A 17736-nucleotide genomic window follows, 5' to 3' on the forward strand; every position below is an offset into this window, starting at 1 on the left:
CATAGTATTACACATCATCTGTCTCAATCACAACCACATCATAGTATTACACATCGTCTGTATCAATCATAGCCTACTCATGCTCTTCTATCCCCTCAATATCAGTTATCACATGACTTATTCAACAAATTCAAGTCACATATAACACATTTAGCTCGTTTTATTCCCCATCTTTCAATTACAACAATTTCAATCAACAAATAAAACTCATCCTCAATCCCCATTACTCCCCAACACAATTAGGAAAGTAGTCATGTGTAGTCTAAGAGTTTAACAAAGTTTAGAAGCCACATGCCTCAAAACACTTCAACTAGTAACTCAAATTTGAGTTTTACCCTTCCGAGCACGCTCCAAATCACCACAATCTATTCATAAATGGAATCTCACAATCAATACGAATCTAACAACACCAATATTGTGAAATTTGGAGAAAAGGGTAAAATGGTCAAAAAAATCTCGTTCTGAAAAATATTCTCGAAATCTGGAAATTTTTAGTGAAAAATGTTCCCCAAGAAATTTAGAATCCAATAGTGAAAACCGTTTCGAAAAAGGAGTTGAAATGAGTTCACAAACTCAAATTTTCTATTAAATTCGGATTAGGCAAAAACCCCCAAATTTTTGAGTTGAGATCTCAAATTTTGATGTTAAAATCCATAAATAATCGATGGAAATCAAAGATATAAGTTGGAAATAACTTACCTAATGAATTCCTTGCGAAAACCCACTTGAAATCACCTATTTTTGAGCTCTCAAAGTCTAAAAATGGAGAAATGGGTATTTTTCAAGTTGGGGGAAAATGACTACTGTTTTTGGCTTTTAAAAAAAGGGGAAGAAACTGCTGTTGCAGCTAAAATACACAGCAGCTGCACACAATTTTAAAACCAAAGTTTAAGTCCCCGTTGGACCCTCGGGATTCGTTCGGAATCTCGTGCACACAAACTAAATATGTACCCCCACTAAATTCGACGTTCCGGACTCAATGGAACCGTCGGAATTTGAATTCGAGAACTCCTTGACTCGAAATTTAATAAGATGCTAAGAAACTAGTTTAACGCCAAAAAAATTCGAAACTCAAACGGAGCGTCTAAAAATTCAACCAAGACTCATTCTAGACTTAGAATCGCCTCCCGAAACCAACGGTACTCTTGGAATTTCAATCTGAGCCTCGGAACCTCATATGTTGACCAAAGTCAACTCTTTATCAAAATTTCACAACTTTAGCAACTTAGGACCTCAATTCTTCGTTTCAACTCCAAATTCGACTCCGTAACTTCACACAGACCCGTTTCGACATTCTAAAACTGTCGGAATCGACGGAAATCCGATCCGAGTCCCGAAACTCCAAATGACTCGAAAAAGCACTTTTTAACCAACTTTAACTCATAAAAACTCAACTTCTCAAAAACTCAACTTTTTACCAACTTTTCCTCAAACCAACTTTACAACCACAAAACATGGGACTCGGGGCAACTACCGAAAGGGCAAAATAGTCATTTCCACGAAAAATTACCAAAATGACCTTTCGGGTCATTACAGTAAGTCATAGTGATTCATGTATCTATTGTAATTTCTATTTGTTATTTTGGTGACTTTTTTTGAACTCTGTTAAAAATTTCAGTGAGGATAATTGAAAATTTATCTTCTCTTTTGTCCCTTTCTACAGGTTTTTTCATATACTTTTTGGAAAAATTGATTGTGGGTTGTGCTATATTTGATAGCACAAACAACAAATATGTGATACTAATATGGAACCAATGATGAAGTTTGTTAAAAGAACCAAACAAATTGCTCTCTTTCTTGCCACAGTTAGTATATTATTTTTGTTTTTTTATTAGGTACAAACAATTCGTATGTCATTGCACTCTTCCTATAATATTAGTATAGACACAATTAGTCCACTTCTTTTGTCGCAAGTTAGGAATTTGTCATATTTCTTCGTCTCTTCTTTTTGGGCATAATAAGAGATCAAGTTTTCTTGAAACAAACAAATGTCCAAAATACACTCTAACAAAAATATTTTTTATCGGCATAAATATGCACATTGACGAAGAGTGTTAGAGCCTTTACGGACATTAGTTAATTGTCATTAGATTCAATGTTGCTATAAACTTTAGGGATATTTATAGAGAGTACCAATTGCCTCTGAAAATAAATATTTAGCGACAATTAAGCTATTAATTGCCGTTAAAGATCATTTTTACTGTAGTGATAACTCTTTCTTTTGATAAAGTTATTTTGTTTTTTTGATAAAGAAGTAACAACTCTTTCTTTTGGATTATTTCAATTAAATTTGTGAACGGTAAACTTGGATATAGCCCGATAGACTATCTTTTTGAAAAATATGTTAAGCAACATACCTTTTTCTTCTTGATTGCTAGGAAAGTAAGGTTGTCTTTATTATTATTTGTGGATATTTGTGAGTTCAAGTGCTAACAAAATTATGCTGTGAGATTTTAATATGTTATGTTTCAAAATTTTGATTTAGAATATCCAGTTGTGAACAATTCCATTCAGATGTCACATACTGTTTGGTTGATAATTGCATTAATTCTTTGTAACTGCATACTATCACCATAACAATAACTATGGTTCAATTCAAAATAAGTTGGGACCAGTGATATGAAACCTAAGCAATAGTAATGACTATTCTAAGACAATGACGAAAAACATTTATGATACTAACAATTTTAGGGTCATTTTTAACATATAAGAAGGGAGCTAAAGGTCTTCCATTTGAGTTTAGTTAATTATGTTCTTGTATAGACGTGATGTTCAACTTCACTTGGGAATGTTGTTGTTCGAGGCTTTTTGGTCTCTACTTTAACGTCTGATGTTGTTCTTTATAACTTTTTCGAATTTAGCAAATTTCATTACTTCTGACCAACTATTTCTATAGGGATTTTCTTAGACTTCTTTCTTATACTTAAAATCTCTCTATGACTCATAATTTTTGTATAACAAAAAACAAAAATTAAAAAATATAGCACTTTAAGATTTCAGAGGAACACTTTGCCTTAAGATAAAATGTTCTTGACAATGTAGTGTATATATCGAAAATATGAATATTACCGAATGATCATATGTAAGCTTAAAAAAATAGTTCAATCCCGTGCGAAGCACGGATAGTTTACCTAGTTCTTATTAAACAGTGGTCAACTGGCTATTCTATAATTAAAAAATAAGTATAATAATGTCATCTACCCTGAGTTACAACTTACCACCAGTAGGAGCAGAGCTTTCTGATCTCTAGAAGTTTTACATTAAAACTGCAAACCCAGCAACATTAATCTAAAGTACCACCAAAAGGCCCAAAAACTGTGTTCTACCTCTGACCAGAAAAGAGAATCTGTACACTGGGAAACGAAAGGTACCTACAAAACAGAACCAACCAACACCGTACATGGTAAGCAAAGGTTAGCAAACTTGCAGCAAACACACGATGCAGGGTGCAGTAACCTTGAAATTTGACCTGCAACGATCAGTTACTTCATTTGAGTCCGCCAAAGAGGAGCTACTCTGGGAATCAGCAGTTGCTTATGCTCTTGGCATCAGAAGTCGCAACATACGCTGCATCTAATAACCAATTTTAATAGCAGTCAATGTTTTTGCTTCTGAGATACAAAACATATTCCTTGCTTTCCAAGTTCCAAGTTCCAAGTTCTTCTACTTCCCATCATCAAGAGCAACAGACACAACCGATGAGCCTTCAAAAACTTCTACGACTGTCCCTCTATGCCTGAAAAGAAAACAAATTGAAAGGTCAAACTAGCACACATCAAAGAAAGGGTGGTACAGATTTATATGAATGCTCTTCTATACAATTTGATATTTAAGAACCAGCAAGGGAGTCACGCTAGTTAAAAGCCCAAATGAACATTGTAACTAAATATAATGTGTTCCTTTTCTTTATCCTACTATATCCTTGTGTCCCAATGCAATTCACTTGCTCTACTGATTGCCCTTTTCTCATTGCTATCATGAGTACTAATCCAGAATATCACAGCACTCATTTCCATTAAAGTTGCATAAATGTTAAGTATGCATAGCAATCAGCTTGATGTAACAATAAGCTTACTAGGCATTATCAGATGAATGATGAACTTCCACTCTCTTTCCTTTTGCATCTTTTCCCAACTTCTGCAGTATCCAGTTAGCATACAAGAACTTATCCATTGTATTGTCTTCATAAACAGCAGTTCCCAAAATGCCGTTCAATCATTCAATGAAACAATAAGAGTCAAGGGGAATGGTGATAATATTCTTGGAAATACTTTATTTAAATCGAGTTTAAGAGAGAAAAAAAAGTCTAAGTTCTGTGTTTCTCTTGTTCAATTAAATTTTATATTTACTCATTAATTCATTTCAATAACTACTCCCGGATTATTTTTGTTCAAATTCTTCATTTAAGAGAGAAACATAAATCTTCTGAATTGCTCCCAGAAAAAAAAAACTCACATATAATAAAAGACTTCTTTACATTAGAATCAAATATAATTGATCCGTCCATTTGCCATCTCTTTCCAATTTCCAACAAACAATTCATCTAGTCAATGCAAGACTAACAAGCCAACACATTATGTAATCAGGCTTTAACTCATTTACACACTGATACGTTACAGGTGACCACCTATTCCATATTCTTATTTTAATGTGGAACCATTACCCCCTTTTCAAGACAATAACAAATTTAGGTAAAAGTGCTATTATACAGGCGCCTCACACATGCATTATATATATGTGGCACAAACAATCACTCCCTCTTTCCTCAAAACAATTACTCCCTCCATCCCAATTTATGTGGCACCGTTGACTTGGCCCAAAGTTTAAGAAAGAAATGAAAACTTTTGAAATTTGTGGCCTGCCATTTCTATAGGTATAAATCATTTATTTAAGGCTAAAAGGGCAAAATTTAAAGTTAGAATGTCTCCCATGATAAAAATCGTGACATGCTTTTAGAGACGGACTAAAAAGGAACGTGTGTCACATAAATTGGGACGGAGGGAGTATACATAACTTAAGATTTGCATATCCACGAACATTAACTTCCTCCACAATTATCAACAGATTATACTATGCAAAACATTCATAAATGCCGATTGTATGCCATTGTTTGGAATGATCTGTCATTAGTTAATCAAGATCTTGAAAGGGCCTTGACCCTCCAATGATAACAGTTCTCCTTGCCAATCATTAACCCTTCTAATGAGCTCAATTGACATTTCAGTGAAGTGGTTCTAATCTTTTTCCTACCAAAATAGGACGAATCCTAAATAGTTTTTTTTTTTTTTTTTTATAAAGGTGACTTTATATTCATATAAAAACTCATCAGCAAAGCCTGATGAGGTGGGATTCACAGCCCCCAGGGGGTAATTTCAAAAGCCAAAAACTGGGCAAAAACTTTACAATTGAAGCTATAAAATCCACTAAACTATCTACCTCCCCCACCAAATTCTGTTTACACCGAAAGTACAGCTGGCTCAAGCTATTCATCTTTTTTTTTTTTTGAACATTGGTAAAGTTGTATTCTTCAGCATTAAGGACATGCTGGCCACCTTCAAAATTTACAGCCCTAAGCGAAATTACAAGCTCCCTATTAATTCTATAATTTGATCTACATCTTCTATGCAAAGTTGTTTACACCAAAAAGTAAAGATACCAAACAATTCCATTTTACTTTGTGAATGGAATTAGATCTATCTTAAAAACATCTCCCATTTCTTTCCTTCCACACTGACCACCATATGCATGATGGTATTAGCTTCCACCACTTCTTTTGAGTCTTGCTACCCCCTCTTCTGATCCAACATTTAAAAAGATCAGAGGTGTGTTCTGGCATAGACCAGCTACAGCATGTGATGTTGAGAAACAGCTCCCAGATCTGTGCAGTGAATTTACAATGTAAAAATAGGTGATTGTTTGTTTCCCCAGTCAAATTGCACAGGAAACACCTAGGGACTAGTTGCTTTCCTTTCTTCTGCAGCACTTCTTGAGTTAAGCAGGCTCTTTTGATGACTAGCCAAGTGAAGCATTTCACTTTGGTGGGGATCAATCCTCTCCAAATACTCTTTCAGTGATGATGGTAGCCTCTAACCCAACTTGTATGCCTTTCTTGTAAGCACTGTTTACTGTGAATTTGCCATCCTTGTTGTGCTTCCAAATAACTCTATCTGGTGCATTTGTTACTAGATTGATTCCCCCCAATTTTCCCAGGAAAGAAGCCACTCTATCTACTACCCAGTCATTCAATAGCCTTCTGAAAGATAGGTCCCAGCCTTGAGTTGTCCAGCATTCACATACTCTGGCTTCAGGATTGTTGCAGATTGAGAAAAGATCTGGGAATGACTCACTTAGAGGAATTTGATCAATCCATCCATCTCTCCAAAACTTGATCTTGTTGCCATTTCCAATTTTGAGAAACACATTTTCTTCCATAGAGTTCCATAAAGCTCTGATTGACCTCCATACTCCCCATCCATAGGGTTCTGACACTATCTCTGTACACCATGGGTTCAATTCCCCATACTTTGCCACTATCACCTCCTTCCATAGGGTTCCTTCCTCACTAGTGTATCTCCACAACCACTTCATCAAAAGGCTCTTGTTTTGGATTCTCAAATTTCTAATACCCAGTCCCCCTCTTTCTTTGCTTAGCATCACAGTATTCCATTTCACTAAATGGTAACCCTTGCCCTCTCCCTCTTTGCCTTTTTTCCAGAGGAAGTTTCTTCTCAGTCTGTCCAGCTTTTTGATAACTATTGGAGGAATTGGAAGTAGCGACATAACATAAGTTGGCAGTGAATCTAAATCAGAGTTTATCAAGATCACTCTACCCCCCAAGGATAGATATTGAGCCTTCCATCTTGATAATTTTTTTTCTGCTTTTTCCAGAATTCCATCCCATATCCCCAAAGCTTTATGTTTGCTCCCTAGTGGCATTCCCAAGTAGGTTGTCGGCAATTTCTCTACTCTACACCCTAGAATGCTTGCCAATCCTTGAATCTGAGGCACCTCCTTGACTGCAATCAAGCTGCTTTTCCCCCAATTGACCCTTAGCCCTGATACTGCTTCAAATAAGTTCAGAATCAATCTGATGTAGTTCAGCTGTTCGGCTTCTGGCTCACAAAGGATGATAGTATCATCTGCATATAGCAAATGGCTGATCTCCTTTCCATTCCCTATTCTGTCTCCTATTTGGAAACCCTTAATCCACCTGTTCTGTGTAGCTATTCTCATCATACTGTCAAAACCTTCCATTGCTAGAATAAAGAGAAAAGGTGACAGTGGATCACCTTGTCGCAGCCCCCTTTCTGATGCAAAGAAGCCAACAGGTTAACCATTTACTAGTATTGAGAACTTGACTGTTTTAATGCACACTTCTATCCATTTTAACCACTTACTGCCAAAGCCCATTTGTCTCAAAACATTCAATAAAAATGCCCAATTTACATGGTCATATGCTTTCTGGATGTCTAACTTGCATAATACACCCGCAACTCCACCTTTCATCCTTGAATCTATGCACTCGCTTGCTATCAATGCAGCATCCATGATCTGTCTCCCTTTTATGAAAGCCATCTGATTTTTATTGACCAGTTTGCTCACCACCCTCTTAAGTCTTTCTGCCAGTAACTTAGCTATGATTTTCTAGACCCCTCCTATCAGACTGATTGGCCTATAATCTTTTAATTCTGAAGCTCCAGCCTTTTTAGGGATTAGAGCAATGAATGTTGCATTGAAACTTTTCTCAAAATTCTGATTGGAGTGGGAATGTGATAGAGTGTTAATTATGTCCTCCTTCAAAACTTCCCAGAAAGTCTCGAAGAAAATCATTGGAAAACCATCCGGTCCAGGCGCCTTCTCCTTAGCACACATCCTAATACTTTCTAGGATTTCTTCTTCCTCAAAAGGTCTTTGCAACCATAATTGTTCTTCTCCAGTTATCATATTAACATCTTGAATGTTCAGATCAGGCCTCCAGCGTTCAGCTTCCTTGTATAAATTTATGTAGAAATTTTGGACAGCCTCCTTGATCATAGCTGGATCTTTCACAATGTTACCTTCTATATCAAGTTGTTCCATAGTATTGAACCTCTTATGAGAGGTGGCGATTCTGTGGAAAAACTTTGTATTCTTATCTCCATGTTTCAACCATTGTACCCTGGATCTTTGTTTCCATGCTATCTCCTCTTTCTTGGCTATCTCTTCAAACTCCATGGCCAGATTTGCCTTCTGTAAAATTTCATCATCAGTAAGCATTCTGCGTTCCTGTATTATCTCCCAGTTTGCTATCTGACTTAAAATGTCTTCTTTTCTCTGCCTCCAGTTACCTTTGTTTTCTTTGCTCCATTCTTTCATCTTTACCTTTAACAATTTCATTTTCTCAGCTAATATATATCCTGCTCTCCCCTCAATGTTGAAAGAATCCCACCATTCCTTTACCTTGTCTTTGAATCCTTCTACCTCCAACCACCAAGATTCAAATTTAAAATAAGATTTTTTCCATTCCCAACCACCACATGTTAGCATAATAGGATTATGATCAGATGTTATTTTTGGTAGGACATTTTGTTTGATGTGAATGAAGCTTTCCCCCCATTGTGCACAATGAAGAAATCTATCAATTCTTGAAGCACTCATATGATTGTCCCCTCTTCTCCAAGTATAAGATCCTCCAAATAAAGGAGGATCAATCAACTCCAGCTCCTCAATGCAAGAGGAAAAATCTGTCATAGCACCACTAAGTCTGCGGCAGTTTGTTCTCTCTGATGGGTATCTAGTAACATTAAAATCTCCACAAACTATCCATGGTCCTACAAACCTTCCTCTGATGGCTATCAATTCCTCCCACAGCACCTTTCTGATCTTGATTTTCTGAATGCTGTTAAGTTTCCCATCATGTGACCTTTCATTTCTTTCCTTCCACAATGTCGACCAATGCAGGCTGGGATGCATTTCCACCAGTCCTCTTTGGATCTTCTTCTTCTGCCCACTCCTTCCCACTATCTCAGCAGATCTAAAGTAGTCTTGGGCATTACCCAGTTAACACCAAGTATACATAAGAACATGTCCCACAGATTTATAGATGTTCTGCAATGTAAGAATAAGTGACTGTTAGCTTCGGCCTCTTCCCCACACATGTAACACCTTGAGAAAATCTGTATACCTCTTCTTTGTAACACTTCATAAGTTAGACATGCTTTCCTAATTGCCAACCAAGTGAAACCTGAGACCTTGTGAGGAATCTTGACTTTCCAAATTAGTTTCCAAGGCAATTCCATTTCCATAGTCTGATTAGAATTTAAGCTCCAGTAACAAGACTTCACAGGAAAAATCACTTTCTTGTGCATTTTCCAAATTGGAGTATAAGGACCTTCAATGACACCTGGACCTGGAAATGCATTTAGTGTCTGTAGTAATCCTGCTACTCTATCAACCTCCCAGTCATTTAAAGCCCTCCTAAAGATCAAATCCCAACCTTGAGGGCTCCACACATGTGCCACAATGTCCATCTGTTGTAGGCTCAATATATAAAGATCTGGGAACATGATCTTCAAATTCTCTTCCCCTAACCAGAGTTCATTCCAGAAACTGGTTTTCACCCCATTTCCAATCCTAAAGTATAGATTGGGGATCAAGGATGGCCACAGTCTTTTGATTGTCTTCCAGACAGAGCATCCAAAGGTACCATTTGCTTCTTCAGTGATCCAATTGTTTTGAAGACTATTTTTGTGATATGAATCTCCTCCACAAAGCCAGATATTCACTACAGAACCTCCATAGCCATTTCTTCAACAAGCTGACATTCTGCATACTCAATTTCTTTATACCCAAACCACCCCGCATTTTGTTGAGTGTCACTACATCCCATTCAACAAGATTATACCCAAGCTTCTCTTTTTCCCTGCCACAGGAAGACTCTTCTTGATTTGTTGATTTTCTTCTCTATACTTCTTGGTATTGGGAATAAGCTCATCATATAAGTAGGAAGTGCATCCATCACTGATTTGATAAGAGTTATTCTGCCTCCCAAGGATAGATACTGGTTTTTCAATCTTGATAGCTTCCTCTCATATCTTTCCAAACTTCCACCTCTTTGTTCTTAGCACCAAGGGGCATTCCAAAGTATTTTGTTGCGAAGGAGGCCACCTGTCATCCTAGGTTCTCAGCAAGCACCTGCATGTTTGCAACCTGGTTAACGGGGTATAAACAACTTTTATGCCAATTGACATGAAGTCTTGATATTCCTTCAAAGATGGCTAAATAGTTGAAGGGTAGAGGCTTTCAGTCATAATCCATCACACGGTAGCTTCGTGCCACTTGCTTTTCAACCAAGCGCGATGACCAATTGTGTGAATCGACAGTTCCTCTTGTTCTAGGTTAAACCTGCCTCCTTGGGACTTAGCTCTAAAAATGAATTCCCAGCTAGCCGATTACCTCGCCCACTGAAGCTTATCCTCCTTAAGCACTCACTTCAACTCATGTCCTGCAGTGGAAGCTGTAGCCTAAGAGCCCTAATTGTACAGGTACAGATCAGAGGCTTCCTCTTTCATATTGATGAAAGCTCTAGGCACCTCTTAAAAGATCCAACTTCCCCCTTGACATAGTTCAAAAAATGTACAGATCTTAAATAATTAAAGGGAACTGTTTTTGTTTAATATCTAAATAGCCAGAGTTACAACCAGTAGCAGCCTGAGATTGCAAAGTTTTCTAATCTCTAGAAAATTAAAATCAAAACTAATATTCTTAATAGGGCAGAAATGCAGCATAAACAGCAGTCCGCAAAATGCCATTCAGTTATTCAATGAAACAATAAAAGTCGATGGGGAATGATGAGACTATTCTTGGAAACACTTTCCACATTTTAACATAGCAAAATCTGCTGCAAGAACACCACAAAAGGTATATGATGCTGTCAATAACAAATTTCTGATATTTAATTCCAGAACAGAAAAGTTTAACCTGATGCACATCCATATTCACCCCGTGTTAAGAAATACAATTGCACTTTATGAGAAAGGCACCAAAGCAAGACCAATAAATTAATAATCTTAAAAAGCAATATCTAAGGTGAACCTGATGCCATCACATTGGCAGTGCACTCAGCGCTGGCAAATGTCACAACAGACCATAGGTGTTGATTCAGAATCTCTATATACCTACAGTATAAAAAACAATTAATTGCATTCCCCATAGACATATGGGAAGAAAAACAATCACTTGCTTTGGGAAGGCAATGAAAGCAAGAGGCATCACGTAAAAATATCCGACAACTTACCAACTTCGCATTAGTAAACCACCATGGTACAAAGAACCTCATTGTAAGATCAAACAAAGAGAAGCTCAGATAATAAAAACCGCCATAATATCTACCTTCAAACAAACAGGACAGTAGCTTCCCTTCAGAAATAATCTTCCACAGGCATCACAACAAGTGTATCCTAAAAACCACCTGCCATAGATCAAGATATCAGTAGTTCAGAGGCAATAGGATATGCAATGCCCTAAAAAAATTTCATAGGACATGCAAAGCCTTAAATAATTTACCTAGGATATCAATGCCTTAAATGATTTCCATACATCACATGCAGCACACAACATTATTTTATGCTATTGCAATAATTTGTATTGGGAATCTCGAAAAGACATTAGTGCGGAAAATTCACGGTGCTACAGGCAAGCCAAAAACTAGAGAACTGAGTTAACTTCCTTTCAAAGGCCTTATCAGAATATATAATGTAAACCAAATGGAACTCCTACATGATGCTCCTCTGTAAATATACAGAAAAAAACAGCATAGAAAAGTACATGAATAAGCATTTTAACTAAAATGGAGTTAATTAGAATGTTCAATTAACATTTATAGCAAAACTTGAATCCAAGAGGATATCCCACTAGCAGCTCATGGCCCCATACTACATACCTCAGGCTCAGTCCATTTCCTAGAACATTAGAATAACAGCTGTGACAGTTTGTGTTTGGAGCAAAAATAAGGCCCACTGCTAACGTTCTGCACATCCCAAAAACAACTAATTATAATCTACTTTTATCATTATAAAAAACTGAAAGAGTAAGACACAGGAATCCACCTTGTGTGGAGGCTGCATACAGTAACAGTGTTAAGCTGCATCACACCTTTTGCAAAACATGAACTTTTTTGGATCTCCGGTTCTTCGACAGCCCTACACCAAACAAGGAGCCTACACACAGTCAGTATATATGAGCAACATAGTGAGCATAAGAACATGAGTTGAACAATAACATAGACATCAAATAGCCAAAAATGCAATAATCACAAGAGAATGATCCAGAATACATCTCCAATAATGAAACAGAAGAGTTGCTTTCCGCAAAAGTGTTTTTTTTTTTAAAAAAAAGAGCACCACATAGTTTCATTTATAATCCTACTTGATAGGGACACTTCCTCACCCGCTTCCTTACACATGAAACACAAACTGACGCAAACAACGCACACCTTCCTCAGCACCCTTTGAGATCCATATTGTTGCTAAATGGAAAATGTCATCTCCTCCCTAACCAATAGTTTTTCATGAAAGGACTTCAAAGAGGACATTCCAATATTTCCAAACCCCACCTCCAAACATTGGAATCAAAGAACATTTCATTGCTTCCAAACCCCACCTCCAAACATCGAAAATATCTACCGGATTGACTTGTCTATGTAGTAAGGCAAGGATTCTGTATATCCTCAAAATTTCTTTTTCTTTTTCTTCAAAGATGACAATTTCCTTGTATGCAAATCCCCAGCTTCAACTAATGCTGATTTTGAGCTTCTTTTTGCTTCTCTTCCAACTTTATGTATAGTTACTAAAGCAATTTAATATGAAATTGAATGCCGCAAAAAAATTATTGTTATAGTGATTAATTCTTTTAATAGTTAATTTATTGAGAATCTAAAATCAATGTTGCTATTGACCATCATTATTCTGTGACCTTGTTGAAATTTATTTTCATTCTATTTCAGTTTAGGTATTGAGTCTATATATAGTCATTATTGTATAACAGGTACTGAAAAAAAATGTTAATCACTATTTGATTTTATAAGTACTAAATTCATATATTTAGGTAATTTCATATGGTTGATGAATCGTACGCTGCTTATTGCTTTTGATTAAAGCTTTGAAGACTTTATTGCTTTTTTTGCGATTTTCATTTTTTAAAGCACTGATCAAATCCTACCAATATCCCGACCTACAGGGCTATTTCTCTATCCCCCAAGAAACCTCCATAGTTAGAAGCAAATCCCGTGGTGCCAGGGAGGGAGTACCGAAGGAAGGGATAAAGGCTGGTTGGTTATAACATACTGTTTGATTTGGTTTGGTTACCCATTGGTTAGATGGATTAAACTTCCTCATTCCAAAATATCTTAAGGTTGAATGTAAAACAAAAATTAAAATCGAAGTCCTCCTCAAAAAAAAAAACTACACCAAAGAACACAAGGACAAAAGCACAAAGACCAAAAAAGAAAGCTGGAGAAACAGAAGGCCGGGGGGGAGAGGGGGGGAGGGGGCAAAAAGAAAATCTAATCTGATTCGGTGACACCTTGCAAACTGACATGACAAACTTTACACCATAAAAAGTGAAACATGGAAAAAACGGAACTATAGTGACTCATTTCACATTAAATGACTTCTTTTTAAATAATTGTGGCACCCTGATAGCGCGGATTAATTCCACAGGGTACCTTCCACCAGCCCACTTACCAGGTAACTCTGTCTAACAACCCAAGAAATCATCTAGTGTCATTAAATAACTTCTTACAACCAGGGATTGGAGTTTCAACGTGGGTTTATCATTATAAGCTATTATTGCTTGCAGCTAATTTGGCTTTGACATGGTGCTTATCTGAGTTGGGTCCACTTGATCTAGCGGAAAGTAGTCTTCCCTGTTTCTTACAGGACAAAAGGTAGTTGAGATGGCAAGTGTATGATTAGTGGCCAATGGGTTTGTGTATAAGTGGGGCCATGGGTCAAATTCTACCTGTTTCGCCATCTCCATTGACTGGCATACACCATACACATATGGACGGATTCATTTAAGAGCATTGGCTTAAAAGCAATATCTTTTCTCAATTGACTGTCCATGCCGTCAGATAGAGATGTTGAAAAAAACCTCTTTCCATAGTTTTGACATCCACCTTAGTCAGGATCTTTTTTTTAATCAGTGTACCTTACCCAAGATTGTGGGTCAAAACTGACATGGGTGATCTCTCATAGGTCTAGGCAGCAGGCTAGAACCTAAAATGCCTAAATATGAAAACCTCCGGTTGTTACATATGGCTAGCAAAGAAAATTAGGGGATCAATTGATATCTCTGATTAATTTATTATTCCATTTTGTTAGGTGATAAAGTCAATGTCTTGTCGAATTAGCTTTGACCTTCTTATTCACAAAAAAGAAAAAGAAAGCAACTCAGCGTACAATTGTCACGTTTTGGGCAGTTATTAAAAAGCAAAACCAACTATGTTTCATTATTTTATTGAAAGGAATCAAAAGTTTTACCTCACAAAACCGGCATGAGGGACATCTCCATGAACTCCAATGGAAGAGATCTGTCGGAAGGGGCATATTAGCAAGAGTACAACACTAAAAACTGACAAATCTTGTGGCCAATAAGAGTACCTCTATGTTGACCCACCAAGCTTTCAGGCAGCTTCAGTGATACTTCTTCCCGCAACTTTTGCATGACATCATTTTCCTTGTTCTTTCACCTCCTTCATTTTCACTGGAAAAGCATAGCCTGCACATCACTTTGACATTAGATAGACCCTGTTCTTCTCCACCAACATCTTTCATAGAGCCCTGAGGGCAGATATTTATTTGTAAATAAAAAGATTGAATACTATCATTTAATAATTTAGGATTCCAGCTCCCAGCCTCCACACCCCCAAGAGAAAAAGAAATGAATATCAGTAGAATGAGCGATGAATAGTGGTTATTACATGTTCAGTAACAGTGCACCTTTAGAATACGCAAATTCTGCTGGTGAGTGACAAAATCTATTTGGTTGAATTGGAGGAACAACAAAAGAAACATCCCAACCATTATTTAGATTTTAAATCCAAATGTTGTTTGGAGCACTAGCAGACCTTTACTTTTACAGGTCACTTGGTTGGCATGCTAGTTATGTGCGGAGGAATTGTTTATATGGTGATTAATAATGATGGGGTTGTTAATGCGATCATTAATAGCGAGAAGATTGTTATACATGAATTACTTACTTTAAAAGGGCATTTTGTCTTGAGATAGTTTAATCCCCACATTGTGAATATATGTATTCTTATTCCACATTCTATTCCATATTAAATAATAAATGTTTCATACAACTTAATGCAGGAATTGTTTAGGGAAAAAGAGAAAAAGGGGGGGAGGGATTCATCACCAATATTTGATTGGATCGCTAATGCCGCCAACCAACTTTGTATTAGTTATACTTTGATTAACTTTTTTCATGTGGCCAACCAATTAGGGGTCGTTTAGTAGAGTGTATTAACAAAAATAATGCATGCATTAGCTCTGTATATTAGTAATACCTTGTTTGGTACACTTTTTTATGTTATGTATAACTAATGCTTGTATTAGTTATACACTCTATTGTGTATTAAGGTGTGTATTACTAATACCATGGATTTCTATGTATTAGTAATGCAAGGGGATCAATGCATGCATTAGCACGGTTAAAGACTCAACTACACCTCAAAACCCTTTTTACATGTTTTCCACCATAATTGTGGAGGATATCTTTGTAAATAAATATTTTTATGCAATGGATGCTATTTTTAATACACCAAACCAAACAATGCATAAGAAACAATCTATGTATAATTTATGCAAGCATAACTAATACAAGCATGACTAATACACTCTATTTAGCATTATTTTTTTACACCCTACCAAACGACCCTACTGTATTATGTTTTGCGGGGTTTTATGTTGATATTAATGCTAATTATTGCAATACATCAACCAAAAAAAACTTAGAGCATTATGCCTAAAGTTGTCCACTTCATAGAACATTATCACACACTCAAGTCTCAAGTCATTATAGCCAAATAACTTAAATGTAGCCCAAAAAGTAGAGATTGAAGCGTGTGACTAAAATGCATTTAACTAACAGCCTTCACTAAATGTTTTGTCTCTCTCAAATAAAAGGAATTTTCAAAGATGATCTATTAACTGAATTAAGGGTGTGTACAACTGTACATTCTAGGCATTTTTTTTTGATGAAGTAATAAGAAATTTCAATGTTTGCCTCAAGAAGATGCAGAATAGGTAATGGTATACATATCAGATTTTGGAAGGATAGGTGGCTGGACAATGATGGAGGAATTCCCAAGTCTATTTCAAATAGCATGTGAACCAAATTCTTCCATCTCTCAGAATAGGGAAGACAAACACCTGGAATGTTCTATTCAGAAGGAACCTACAAGACCGGGAAATCGAAGAAGTGGTCAAGTTGCTTTTTAGGTTAGAAGGCCAGGTGATAAATGTCAGGGAAGCAGACAAGTTAAGGTGGGTAAGTGACAAGGTAGTAGATACTCGGTGAAAGCAGGCTATGTAACTCATATGCTCCTAATGAAGTGCTTGATCACTGGCCAAGGAAGTTGATATGGAAGACTAAGCTCCTAACAAAGATCATATGCTTCAGTTGGACAGCTCTTCATGAAGCTTGCCTCACTCAAGACAACCTTAAGAAAAGGAATTTTCAGATTGCCAGTAGATGTTACATGTCTGAAAATTCATTTTCTTAAGGTTGTCTTGAGTGAGGCAAGCTTCATGAAGAGTTGGTCCAACTGAACAACTCATAAATTTCTCAATCCTATAGGAAGCACCATGAAAATTCATTCTCTTTTGAGAGAAAATATCAGAACAGGCTAAATCATCTGTGTATCTTTTCTTCTCCTATAGTGGAATACTATACAAACACTTAAAAGTTTAAAATGTAAATGGAGTTAAATTATCAAGTACCCTGAAACTATTCATACAAACCAGAATGTCTATACCTTTTTGTGGACCACATAAACTCTTTTCTCCCTCAACAGAAGAAGCCAGCATTCAAATAAAAAGAAATACAATAGTCATGGCATACAATCCACACGAAATATAAACAGACAAGTGATCTGAAAACAGATCATCTCAGCAACCATCTATGTCATTATCCTGACTGTTAAATAGGACAACAGAGAAGTCGATTGATTAAACAATCATAATTTTCACATTCCACATACAAATTCATGAAAACCTACGTTTTTTAGAACTGCGGTTCCTAACCTCCACATCTCCAGACTCAAATCGTCTAGCAAAATCCTCAGCCACCATAGATGCAGAAGCAGCTTTCTTCTGCAAAGCAACACGCTTAGTCTTAGCTGAAGCAATAGCAGCCGCCTCTTCACCATCCCCGCTGCTTCCACCACCCCCATCACCAACAGGCGCTTGTGGGGGCGGAGCAACATTAAGTTTGGGCACCTTAACCTGAATTGTGGCAGGTTGTTTGGCCTTAAGACCCCATGGGTCCTTGAGAAACTCCTCAAGTTTAGTCAAATCACTGAAGAACTCATTTTTACGCTTTGGAAACCCATCTGGGCAGAAGCAGATCTTTCGACTGCACCAAAAAATGCCAAAACACTCAATTGGGTCAGAAATTCAAAAGAAAACAACAAAACACAAAACCAAGAACCCGATTTCACATCCATCGATAAAGATAGAGATAGATAGCAGA

The sequence above is a fragment of the Solanum verrucosum genome, unplaced genomic scaffold, assembly GCF_900185275.1.
Source record: "Solanum verrucosum unplaced genomic scaffold, falcon-dt-bn FXZP01000034.1, whole genome shotgun sequence".
NCBI lineage: Eukaryota > Viridiplantae > Streptophyta > Magnoliopsida > Solanales > Solanaceae > Solanum > Solanum verrucosum.